Source organism: Orycteropus afer, unplaced genomic scaffold (assembly GCF_000298275.1).
Source record: "Orycteropus afer afer isolate SDZICR_OR568_19922 unplaced genomic scaffold, OryAfe1.0 scaffold00008, whole genome shotgun sequence".
In the NCBI taxonomy this organism is placed as follows: Eukaryota; Metazoa; Chordata; class Mammalia; order Tubulidentata; family Orycteropodidae; genus Orycteropus; species Orycteropus afer.
This window is the reverse complement of record NW_006921595.1, coordinates 2,874,303-2,888,255: the sequence shown is the minus strand read 5'-3', so window position 1 is coordinate 2,888,255 and position 13,953 is coordinate 2,874,303.

The window sequence follows — 13,953 nt, the reverse complement described above, 5'->3', positions numbered from 1 at the left end:
AACTCTCATACACTGCTGGTGGAACTGTAAAATGATACAATCACTGTGGCAAGCAGTATCGTGATTCCTTAAAAAGTTGGAATTAGAAGTACCATTTGACCCAGCAATTTCATTATCAGGTATACATCCTAAAGAAGTGAGAGGCATGACAAGAACAGACATATGCACATCCATGTCTATTGCAGCACTATTTACAGTAGCCAAAAGATGGAAACAACCTATGTACCCATCAACAGAAGAATGGATAACCAAAATATGGTACATACACACAATGGAATACTATGCAACCTTAAAGAGTAATGTAGAATCTGCAAAACACCACATAACATGGATGAACTAGGAGGACATTATGCTGAGTGAAATAAGTCAATCACAGAAGGACAGATATTGCATTAGTTCATTACTGTAAAAAGTCAAGGAAAGGTTTATATATATGGAAGGAAATTTTCTTCCTTGGTTACCAGGGGTGGGAGGGGAGGGAAGGGAACACTGGAAAAAGAAAATAAATAAAATAATGTTAACTATCATTTCAGGTATCAATCATTTTCATGATTATCCTAAGATAGTGATTTTCAAACTGTGCTTCTTGGCACTTCTAAGACTTCAAATTTAAATGAAATCCTTGGAGTGGCTCAAGGGGACCTTTAAAGACCTAACCCAAAAAACTAAACCAAACTCACTGCCGTTAAGTCGGTCCTGACTCATAGTGACCCTTCCTTGGATTTTTGAGGTGCTATCTCTACAGAAATAGATTGCCCAGTCTTCATTCCAGGGAGTGGGTGGTGGGTTTGAACTGCCAACCTTCTGTTTAGCAGTCATATAACTTAGGGTCCACACCACTACAGCTCCTAGGACAGGGTTTTCAGCTGTAAGAGTTTCAAAATCATTCTCCTAAATTATCAAGTTTTAATGCTGCAAAGGAATTTTAATAATATATCATCCAACACTTTTACTAGTCAGGTAAGGAAACAAAGGTGCAGGGAGAATAAGTATGCAAATTCACCTAGCTATTAGGGCCAGAGCCAGGCTCAGAATGTGAGAACCCTTGTGGTTGCCCAGTTTCTCTCTCACAGCTCTATGTATCTTTAGTTTAGTTTGCACGTTGGAAGAGGAAAGGATGAATTGACTATTGGCTGTCAGTTTCAGGAATGGATTTGGCTTGGTCTGCTTGACTCTGCTCCCTGACTCTCTAAGAGTATCTGAATTGAACCTTTCATCTCTAGTGTGGTTCCTTAGTCAAGGCTATGTAGATCAGAATGTTCACTTAGAAAATAGTTATTTCAAGTCCATTTTTAAAGAATTATTTTAATACTTAATAATAATAGTGCATCTGATGTTGATTAATATTACAGACACCCATGATTTGAAGGAGTCTCTGAAGGATCCACATACAATGGTTTCAAACCTTCTCTTTGAGTATGGGACATTTTCAGAAGCTCCCTAAAGCTCTGGACTCTCTCCTAGTGAAATGCGCACACTGTCAGACATGTTCCATGTTGCCTAATATACAGAGTCTTTGAGTCCTTGGGTGGTACAAACAGTTAATGCTCTTGGCTGCCAACTGAAAGTTTGGAGGTTCAAGGCCATCCAAAGTTGCCTTAGAAGAAAGGCCCAGTGATGTTCTTCTGAAAAATCAGTCATTGAAAACTGTATGGTACACAGTTCTACTCTTACTCATATAGGGTTGCTATGAATTGAAGATGACTCAATGGCAACTCTGTGTGTGTGTGCGTGCGTGCGTGTGCATGTGTGCGTGTGTGTGTGTGTATGTGTGTTTCATTCTTAGGCAAAGAGTGAAATACACAAAGCTAGACTTGTTAACATTTCATTCTATTATACATAAGGTCACCATGAGTTGGATCCAACTTGAAGACGAGCAGCAACAATAATAGATGGCACTTTTTATCACTAACTGTCTGTCTGCTCTTGATTTTATGTGACAGTCCACTGAGCCCTGAAAATGACTTAGTGTATCACTTAGTTTTCATCTACTAACTACTTATGGTGTGTGAACTCCACCAGAGGCAACTTCATAATATAGCAAAGAGGAAATAATTTAAAAAAAAAAAAAAGGTAAAGGAAAACAAACATAATATGAATTGCCCCCAAGATAATCTGAGAAGCAGGACTATATGAAGATGAATGTGGCATCAGGATTGGAGGAAAACTCATTAACAACCTGAGATACGCTACGCACACAACTGCTTGCTGAAAGTGAGGATGACTTGGAGTACATACTGATGAATATTAAAGACTACAGTCCACAGTATGGATTACACTTCAATATAAAGAAAACAAAAATCCTCACAACTGGACCAATAAGCAGCATCACAATAGATGGAGAAAAGATTAAAGTTGTCAAAGACTTCATATTACTTGGTTCTACAATCAATGCCAATGGAAGCAGCAGTCAAGACATCAAAAGACAAGTTGCATTTGAAAAATCTGTTGCAAAAGACCTCTTTCAAGCGCTGAAGAGCCAAGATATCTCCTTGAAGACTAAGAAGTGCTTAATCCAAACCATGGTATTTTCAATCACCTCATATTCATGTGAGAGCTGGACAATGAATAAGGAAGACCAGAGAAGAGTTGATGCTTTTGAGCTGTGGTGCTGGTGAAGAATGCTGAAAGTACCATGGACTGCTGAAAGAAATAACAAATCTGTCTTGGAAGAAATGCAGCCGGAATGCTCCCTAGAAGCGAGAATGACCAGACTTCATCTCACCTACTTTGGTCATGTTATCAGAAGGGACCATTCTCTGGAGAAAGATGTCAACCTTGGTAAAGTGGAGGGTCAACAAAAGAGGGAAGGCCTTCAACAAGACAGATTGACATGGTGGCTGCAGTGATGGACTCAGGTATAGGAGGGATCTCGAGGCTAGCACAGGTAGTGTTTCATACTGTTGTCGCTATGAGTTGGAGATGACTCGATGGCATATAACAACAAAACAACAACAACCCCAAAAATGAATCACATTAGTAGTTATAACTATTGCCCAAACTTGCCAATACAAGACCTCCGACTTCTTGACAACCCTCCAAAAATTCTCCTTGACCTCAGGGCTCTGGTGGCATAGTGCCTAAGGCATTTGAGTGCAAACTAGAAGGCTGGTGGTTCAAACTCACCAGCCACTTCTTGGAAGGAAGATTGCACAATCTACTTCCGGAGAGATACCGCCTCAGAAACCCAAGGAGGGGTCACTATGAGTCAGGACCAACTCCAGGGTAGTGAGTTTGGTTTGGTTTTGCTAGACATAGTGTCCTATACCATAATGTCCACGAGGTGGCAGCACTGCATTTTCCAGGCTCAGCCTTCAATTCACATGCACCCTCCTGAGAGTGTGACAAAGAATTCCTTTCTTTCTTTTGCATTATTTTCTATTAATAAATAAAATCTCCATGGTAATGGCTTCAGGCTTTAATTTGTCAATGTAACTTAACATCTTTCTCTTCTCCAAGAATTCTCTATCCTCGCTTTTTCCACATAGGTCCAATTTCTAATTCTTTTACCAGTTTCATTGAATCCTCTCTAAACTCTCCCTATCAGAATTCCTCTTAGAAGGCTCAGTCAGTTTGTAGGCAGTTTTCCAGAGAACATTTCACCTGAGCGCTGTAGAACCCACACCAGCAGGGAGATACAGATAGGAGCATCAAGTTGAGATCAAATCTCTTTAGTAGTTAAATAAAGACCCAAAGGCCAGTGTAACCTGGATTATATGATGAGATTACAAAAGTAAATAAACATGTTTCTAGACACATGTTGTTGCTGTTGTTGTTATGTGCCCTCGAGTTGGACCCGACTCATAGCGACCCCTCCTTGGGTTTCCAAGGCGGTATCACTACTGAAGTAGAGGCGGCTTCTCTGCCCCTGACAACACTCCTTTGACCTCGTGATCCTTGCCAGATTCTTCCCTGTTTAATATGTCTAAACATTTAGACTCTTAGAAAGCTCTATATTTAGCTTGGTCCCAGAGTCCAGGTGCGGGTGACAAGGAGTAGCCCCATAATTGATGGTCATAACAGGAACATGTGGAGGGTGGAAGGAGGAAGGAGGAAGCAAAGTGGGTGCTTGTACAAGTGGGCCAGGGCTGGTTTCTGTCCAGTGCTGTCTACAACTACCCTCTCCAGATGCTCAGGCTTGATCATGGTGAGGCTGGGGTGCCCACCCCATGTTTTTCACCCTCAGGCACCTGTACATAAATTTCCTATCTCATCATTCAGTTAACAAACACAAATAATAATTAAATTATGCAAATATCCTTCAGATAGGCCAGTATCTCCATGTTGCCAAACATGCCCAGACATGTGTAAGTCAAGAGGAGTAAAGGCTGATTGAGTTCACACCTAAAACCCTGCACACAAGGAAAATTTCAGCTAACTGGGAACATTGCCCTAGCCTCTCCCACACAATGCTCCTGCAAGGAGCTGCTCCAGGAAAAACTCCACTTCTTCAAAGGCCAGTAATCAGAGAGGAAATCTGTGCAAACAAAAGAAAGGAACAGGAAAAGCCAATGTCAGATGATGCAGAATGAAAAATGATAAACCAAACCCATTACTATAGAGTTGATTTCAACTCCAATGAGCACATGTGCTACAGAGTGGAACTGTTCTGTAGAGTTTTTTGGTTGTAATCTTTACTCAAGAAGATTGCCAGGCCTTTCTTCTATGGTGCTGCTGGGTGAGTTCAAACACCAACCTTTTGATTACTAGTCAAGTGCAAACTGCACCATCCAGGGGCCTAGGGGCAGAATACTTACCAGGAAAACACCACTAAGAGAGCAGGCAAAAATTGTAACCAAAGGAATTACTGTTTAAAAAACTTTATGAAATCATGGCCTCTAAAGAAAGAGAGCACAAAGTGAACTCAGGGGAAAAATGGCAAGTGATTAGATGCTGAAATATGAGCTGGCAGGGCTCAGAACAAAAGTGCAAAGAGAACATTAAATGAAGGCAAAATGAAAAATAGCCCAAGGGAGAAGAAACACTGCTGAAAATATCGTAATGATGTAGAGTGCAGGAATGACGAAAAACCCAGCAAAGTAGAAGTGGAAATAAAACTTTTTTTAAAATTAAAGAAAATAATAATAGAGAGGGGATAGGTAAACAAACCTAACACTTGTTGATTTATTGACCACCTACAATTTGCCTGGCACTATTCTAGGCACTAGGAATATAGCAGTGAATAAAACAGGCAAAGAAATCTCTGCTCTCTAATTGCTTACATTCTAGTAGGGAAAACAAACACACACACAAGTAGTATATAAAGGATATACATTATACAATGATGATGGGTGCTATGGAGAAAGAAAACACGGAAGGAATCTTCTAGAAGTTGCAGTTTATTGCCACGACCAAAAGGACACATTTTGAGCAAAGCATACTAGGAAATGTCAGAAGGAGGGTGTGATAGTTCAGTTTGTGTGTGAACTTGGTTGGGACTGGTTGAGTGGCTGAGCAGCTGGATGTAGTATTCCCCATGATGAGACTGGTAATCAATTCCATGGTGGAATATACTGGAAGCAGCTGAGTAGCTGTCTTAGGGAATATGGTCTGCTTCCTTTATATAAGCGGAAGCCTTGGGGAATAGTCTCTAGTTTATGGCATGCTTGGACCCTGCATGTAGTCGTGTCATCATTCAGCAGCCTGCCATGCTCTGCTGACCTGGGCACTTACAATGGACTTGAGTTAATGGTCTGCTGTGTGGTTTGGTAACATCGGGACTGTGCCTTTTTACTTGTCAACCTTGGGCTTCTCAGCCTCAGCACCTAGCAGCTGTCTGAGTGAAGAAATGCCTCTAGCTCCAGTGGGCCAGGAGCAGGAAGCAGAGCTGGACCCCAAGGTTGAGGGGCTTTTACCCAGCCCCTAGAGCTTGGCACTTTGAACTTAAAGCCTCCAAATTGCAAGAATAAAATCCTGTTTCTGAAGGCCATTCCATTTGTGGTATATTCTTGTCAGAGCAGCACTAGGTAAACAGAACAGAATATGGTACCGAGAGTAGGGTGCTGCTCTGACAGATACCTAAAATGTGGAAACAGGAGTGGAGTGCATCCTTGACCCAAGACCCCGGCAGACAGACCCCGGCATAGGGCACAACAGATGGCAGGAGCAGAGCAAGATACCGGCATGAGAGACAGCAGTAGCAGAGCTGAGAGAACTGGCATGAGACAACGACAGCCTTACCTGCCCATGGAGGAGAAAGTTTGATGTCTTTGGTGGTCTTAGCCTCATACAAATTTATAAGTTTGGTTGTAAGAAACAGCACTCTAAAACTGAGGTGCTTAACATAACTAAGCATACAGGTCTGATACAGGTCTGAATTGGACTCCATTTTGCCCTAGGCCCCTGCTTCTGCTTTTTTAGAGTACATGATCCATGACTACATTTTTGACCAAAATAATTTGTTCTGCAACATTTTAAGGTGGCCCACCCAGATTGTTGCAGGAATCAGGTCTAGAACACAGGAAACTGAGGTTAAGATTGAATACCCTAGCCAAAAGAAATTCTTGGTATATGGGTCTTACACAGCATGTTGAATATCAACCAATAAAATGTACCCCATACTCTTTCCCAACTCTATACAGAGTTCTGAAAAATTGAGTATGAAGAATGTGTGCTTATGTTTCCTCTTCAGAATGCCATTTTGAATTTTCATTTTGGCACTTTACAATTTGCAGATGTTTGAATCTGAATAAAACTTTTATTTTATAGAAACTCTGTTTCATTTGTAACAATTACTTGGTGTCAGAAGTGGGATTGAAGTGACCAGCCTATGTCCTTGAAGTCCTTGTCAGACATGGGAGAAGGACCCTGCCAAGCTCTTTTAGGTTCTCCATCTCTGCAAGGAGGCTTGGAGACTGTTTGGTGTGTCCTCTCAGCTCTAGAGATCCATCTCGTTACTTTTTAGTGAAGCTCCATTTTACTCAAATTTCAATTTTTGTGTGTTGACATATATACAAATGCCTTTTTGCACATTCATAGCTTCTGCTGAATCAAAGCCTGCAGATTTCTCTAGCCGATCTTCTGATACATGTCCAAGACTTATGAATGCCAGTCATGTTTGTGTTTAGAATTCTGGTATGCCCTGACCAAAGACAGTTTGAACAGTGGCCACTTTTGGGTTCATTTGAATTGGGAAAATTAGTATATGTGAGGTCTAAATTAGAAAATTGTACAACTAAACAAAAGATTTAAGGTACTGACTTTGATTAGTATTTAAAACAAAAACCAAACTCACTGCCATCAAGTTGGATCCAACTCATAGCGACCCCTTGTTGGATTTCCGAGGTGGTATCACTACAGAAGTAGATTGCCCAACCTTCCTTCCAAGGAGTGGCTGGTGGGTTTGAACTGCCAGCCTTCTGGTTAGGTCAAATGCCTTAGGCACTACACCACCACCTTGCACTAGCCCATGTACTACCCCAATTCTTCCAGTTAAGAAACCTAATGGAAAGAATTGACAATTTGTTCAAGACCTTAGGGCAATCAATTGTCTAGTGAATCCCCAATTTCCAGTAATTCCAAATCTTTAACTTTGTTTTCAAATACTCCCAAAGCTAAGGTCTTTACTGTAGTGAACCTATGTAGTGCTTTCTTCAGTATCTTGGTCCACAATGATAGTCGATATTCATTTGTTTTTACTTGGCACTGATGCTAATACACCTGGTCTGTCATGCCTTAGAGTTATTGAATTTCCCAGCTATTTCTCTCAAGTCCTAAAAGCTGATTTAGAACAACAACAACATTTCCAAATAATTTTATCCTCATTCAATATGTTGATTATTTGGTACTTTGTTCTAGGAATCCCTCACTCAGACTATGAAGATTCTATTTATCTGTTAAATTGCTTGGCCACTAGAAGGCACAAAGCCTCTAAAGATAAGCTTCAAGTTGTTAAAACCCAAGTTAAATATTCAGGACATAGTCTAACCTCCCAGAGGATCCAATTAGATTCACAAATACATCAAACCATTTCTGGCTATCCCTTACCAGATAGAAAAAGCAAAACAAAACAGACATCTTAGAGGTTTGGGGGCCATTGTGGATATTGCTGCAATGGATTCTAAACTTTTCTTCGATTGCTCAGCTGTTCTATGCTTTGCTTAAGACAGAGAGCCCAGGACCTCTGTGATTGGCTCCTGAACAAATAGGACATTTCCATGAAATTAAGAGAACTCTAACCAATCTCTTGGCTTTAAGCCCACCTCCTAGCTGTGGGAGGAGCTCTGGTAGCATAGTGCCTAAGGCACTTGACTGCTAACCAGAAGGCTGGTGGTTCAAACATAGCAGCCACTCCTTGGAAGGAAAGTTGGGCAATCTACTTCCATAGTGATACTACCATAGAAACCCAAAAAAGGGGTCACTATGAGTCAGGTCTGACTTGACAGCACATAACAACAACAAAAACAAGAAGCTATGACAAGCTTTTTTCATCATTTGTTTAGTAAAGAAACAGAAATGCCTTAGGAGTCCTTAACTCAGTCACATAAAAAATCAGCAGAGACCTGTTGGATATTATTGTCTCTTATTACATCCTGTAGCCAAACTCTACCCACCTTGCTTGAGAGCAGTTACAGCTACTGCCAAACTGGTTGAAGCCATTGCTGACATTGTTATGAGAAATTATTTAAGTGTGCTTGTCTCACACTCAAGGAGGTCTGGTGGTGTAGTGGATAAGGCATTTGACTGCTAACTGGCAGGTCAGTGGTTCAAACCCACCAGCCACTCCACAGAAAAAAGATGGGGCAATTTACTTCCACAAAGATTTACAGCCTTGGAAATTCAATGGGTGTCACTATGAGTCAGAATCAACTTGGTGGCAGTGAGTTTGGTTTTGGTTTTTCGTCTCACATTCAGTAGAACCCTTATTAAATTCTGCTCTCACTCTGCATCTCTCTGTTAGGGGGGTCAATTCTTACGAAAATCTTTTTTCATTGCCTCTGCACATTCATCTGTGTTGCAGCAGACTACTTAATCCTGCTACTTTCTTACCTTTGCCTGATGACAGAACTCCTGACCATAGTTGCCTAGATTTGACTGAACAACTGTTACTTCCTAGTGCCAATCTTAAAGATGTTCCTTTACATAATCTAGATCTTGTTTTATTTATTCATGGGTCTCACTTAATACTCTGTAAAGGTTCTTATCTACCTAGATAGCTTTAACTACTTATATCAATATATTAGAAAGTTCTCCTGAGGTTAAAGGAAATGCTTTAGTAGATCATGTGGCTAGAGATGCTGCAAATGTAACTGCCCAGCTTGTACCTACGTATGAGTTGAATTAAGTCACTTCTCCTAATATGCAAGTTTCACTTTCTGAATTGGCCACTAAACAATTACAAGCATCTAGTGAGGAATTAAGGAGCTGTGGTAGCATCGTGGGTAAGGATTTGGCTGCTAACCAGAAGGTTGGTGGTTCAAACCTACCAGCTGCTCCACAGGAGGAAGATGAGGCAATCTACTTCTGTAAGGATTTGCAGCCTTAGAAACCCAATGGGGACTACTATGAGTCAGAATCAACTTGATGGCAGTGGGTTGGTTTGGGTAGTGAGAAATTAAATGGGTGAAAATCACAAGGGTGCAAATATGACAAAAATCTGAAGTTATGAATAAGGCCAAATCAAAAGCCTATACTACCAGAAACCTAAGGTGCCTATGCTGTGCAGTTAATTCTCTAAGCCATTATGCAGTTGACAAAATAGTCCACATTGTGGGAAAACATTGGTGAGAGAATTTTCAAAATACAGCCAAACAACTTTATGCACAATGTCAAACATGTCAAAGGTACAATCCAGAGAAGCCTTGAAGTCACTACCAGGAAAATTTCCTCCATTTCTTTGTCCAGTGTTGGAATGTCAGACAGATTTCATTCAACTTCCACCCTCTGTGGGGTATAAATTTATCTTAGTAATGATTTGTATGTACCCTCACTGGATTGAAGCTTATCCTGCTCAGCAAGCAACTGCCACCTTTGCTGCTAAGAGGCTTCTAGAGAACATCATACCATGGGATATCCCCCCACATGCCACAGTGACAGGAACACATTTTACTGAACAGATTTTAAAGAAATTTGCAAAATCTTTCCAATCAATCAATTTGTGTATACTCTTTATCATTCTAGGTCTGTTGGATTAGTAGAATGTACCAATGGAATTATTAAACAACAGTTAACCAAATTAACTGAGAACCTAGAGCTGCCATGACCTAAAGTACTTCTTTCGGTATTATTAAATTTTAGATACTCCCCATTGAAATACACAAGCTGTCATCTCATGAAATAGTCATTAGAAGACCTAAGCTCTTAAGTCACATTACTTACACCAACCCACACACTGTTAATACCGATATCCTTACGGATTGCAAAGGATTGATGGCCTAGTCTCAAGTTTGTGTCTCATAGGTACAATGACCTTTCACAGATAAACATCTTTGACTTCTCTGATCACAGCCTGAAACCTGGAGACCTAGTCTTCTGGAAGAGATCAGCTCCAAAACCTTAGAAGCCCGCTGACCAACCAATACACAGCCAAACTTAATGGAATCGATCCATGGATACATGTGAGTCAATGTTGTGCACCTCCCAATCATTAGACAAGCACGCCAGCAGGTGACCACAAACTTCACCTACACTGAGGTGGCCTGGAAGCAGATGACTCAAAAGTAGACAGCTAGTCCCAAGGTCACAGAACAAGACCTCATGCATGTTGCTGAGTCTTGTGGACTTTGCTTAGTAGCTGTAGGTATCTTTATGCTATTAGTCTTATTATATACTGTGATCTTATTTCCTAGTAGTTTCATTCAACATGAAAATCCCCTTAAGCCTTATTCTTCTACTTTTTTCCTTATTTTTATTGGGATTTGAATGAAAGTCTACAGAGCAAATTCACTTTCCATACAGCAGCTCACAGACACTTTGCCTCATGACATTGACTGCAATTTCCCACAATGCAACAGCTCCTCTCTCACTTCCTCCCCATAGTTACCTTGGTAGTTAAGTTTTTGTGTCAACTTGCCTGGGCCTGGTTGAGTGGCTGGGAAGCTGGAATGTAGTATTCCCCATGATGAGACCAGTAATCAACTCCGTGGTGGAATCTACTGTGAGCTGCTGAGTAGCTGCCTTTGGGTAGGTGGTCTGCTTTCTGTATATAAGGAGAAGCTTTGGGAATGGTCTCTAGCCTATGGCATGCTTGAACCCTGTATGTAGCCAAGTCATTGTTCAGCAGCCTGCCATGTTGCTCTGCCAATCTTGGGACTTTCAATGGGCTTGAATTAATGGCCTGCCATGTGGTTTGGTAATATCGGGATTGTGCCTTTTTTACTTGTCAACCTTGGGCTTGTCAGCCTCAGCAGCTAGCAGCTGTCTGAGTGAAGAAAAGCCTCTAGCTTCAGTGGGCTGGGAGCAAGAGGCAGAGCTGAAGCCCAAGGTTGAGGGGCTTTCACCCAGCCCCTACAGCCTGACACTTTCACTCAGCCCCTACAGCCTCGGACTTAAAGCCTCCAAACTGTAAGAGAATAAACTCCTGTTTGTTAAAGCCATCCCATTTGTGGTATATTCTTGTCAGAGCAGCACTAGGTAATCAAAACAGTTACCTCTTCCCTGTGTCCTTCCCTCCCATGTATTCCTGCCCCTCCCCCGAGCTGTCTCCCTGTGCATACACAGACCTTCTATTCTCCCATGATTGATCTCTCCAAGGAGTATATCTACCTAATGTATGTGTTCAGCTCATATGCCTGTCTTCTTATTCTTCTATTTCTAACAATTTCTTCCAATGCTTGGGGAGAAAACACATTTGTTACAAATGAGCCCAATTGGTAGCTAGTGCCAGAAATGTCACTGACTGTTGTATCTGTCATCCCTCTCCACTTTTCAGGTTATTATGCTCTATTATGTTCCATTCAGATCAACAATTCCTCTGTAACCTCTTGCTGATTATTTATGTTAAAGTTTCCCTGTTGATATTGTATTGTTTCTGTCTTCTGACTTATACATCTGTCTTTGGAAACTGCCTTATACTCACTCCATGTGACTCTGATGGGACCAATCACAAAGCCTCATTTCCCTCTTCATAAACCATATTGCCCTATCACTCTGCTAATGGGTCTGAAAGTAGGCACATGACCCAACCAATAGCAATCAATCCTTCCTCAAGATTGATAGATGGATATGGGGAAAAGTCTGTGTCACTGGAATTGCTGCACTAGGTTCTTGAGTTGCAATTCTTAACATAGGCTTATCTTGTCATAGGAGAAATTGAGACCAACATGCAAAGAGAAACAAAACTGGAGATGAGAGGTGAAGAAGTTTCTAATACACCTAGGGAGAGTGTAGCATGAGAAAAGGGTTAGAATGTAGAGAAGTAAGGGAAAAATTAAGAGGATGAGTAGCCTGAAATGCAAAGGAGACATCAGGAGATGGTGGTAACATGACAGTCAAAGCAAGAGAGAATTTTTGTGTGTGTGTGATTTGGGTGGAAGTTTACAGAGCAAATTCACTTTCCATACAACAGCTCACATCCACGTTGTCTCAAGACATTGACTACAATTTACCATAATGCAACAGCTCCCCTCCCACTTCCTCCCGATAGTTACCTCGTCCCTGTGTCCATCCCTCCACGCACTCCTGCCCTGAGCTGTCTCCTTGTGCATAAACACTCCTTCTTTCTTCCATGATTGTTCTCTCCAAGGAGTGTATCTACCTAGTGCAAATGTTCACCTCATATGCCTCTCTTTTGTTTGGCTAGAAGCCACAGGTGTGGGTTCAATTACAGATTTGAAGGGCAACTAGGGGCCATAGCCTCAGTGGTTCCAACCAGGCTCGATCAGACCAGCATACCCAGTCCCTTTTTTTTTTTTGTCCAAATGATTTAAAATTTTGTTCCACATTGTTCCCTCTCTACTCAGGATCTCCTACATAGATCTCCCTCTGAGTGGTTGAAAGTGGTAGCCAGGCACCATCTAGTTCTTCTGGTCAAGAGAGAATTTTTTAATAGAAAGGAGGGAGTAAAAATGGGCTGGGAAATGGGCACTGGATTTGGTCACTAGGTTGTGGCTGATCTCAGTCAGACTCATATAGGCAGCTGCCTTGCATGATTCAACACTTGTGTCTCCTACTGTCTTAGTTTTCTAGTGCTGCTATAACAGAAATACAACCTACCCATTCTAGATACCTACCTTCACCCACCCTGCCATGTGAAAGAGAAGCACACTTCTATGTGATGTTTCAGTTTGTCATGCTTGAGTGTTGCTAGGAAGCTGGAATCTGGGCCACAAGTATTTCACGTACCAATAGGGTCACTCGGGGTGAACAGGTTTCAGCAGAGCCTCCAAACCCAGCCAAACTAGGAAATACCACAAGTGGGAGGATTGAAATAACTGAAATCTCTTTCAGAACTATGGAGGCCAAAAGTCCAAATCATGATCTTGCTCCTTCCTTGTTGGTAGCTCTAGTACATCCTTGGTTCTTGGCAATCCTTACATGGCATTTGTCTTCCCAAGTATGTAAACATTTGTCTCTGTGTGTATGCTGGTTTTTATACAGCTTAGACATGATTGAGTTTATGATCAACCCTACACTTGTATGACCTCAACGGATTGACTGATTACATTATATTCGATTGTATTATGGAAAGTGATTATATTGGATTGCATTACCTTACATCCAAAGATATAGGGGCTAGGATTTCAATAACATGAAGGGATGCAATTTAATTCATAACACACACACACACCTCCTGCAACCCTCAAGAGCTTTCTATGCTCTGGTCATATTTGCCATTCCCCAAAGGTGCCATATATCTCATGCCTTTCTGTTGTTTTTCTCTGCCCCATCCTAGTTCATCCTTCTAACAAATTCTGAGTGATTCTTCAAAACTCAGCTCATTTCAGCTCTTTAGAGAGGCCTAATGGGTCAGTTCTTTGCTCTCAAGAAGAGGAGCTTTTCCCATAGTACTTTGTG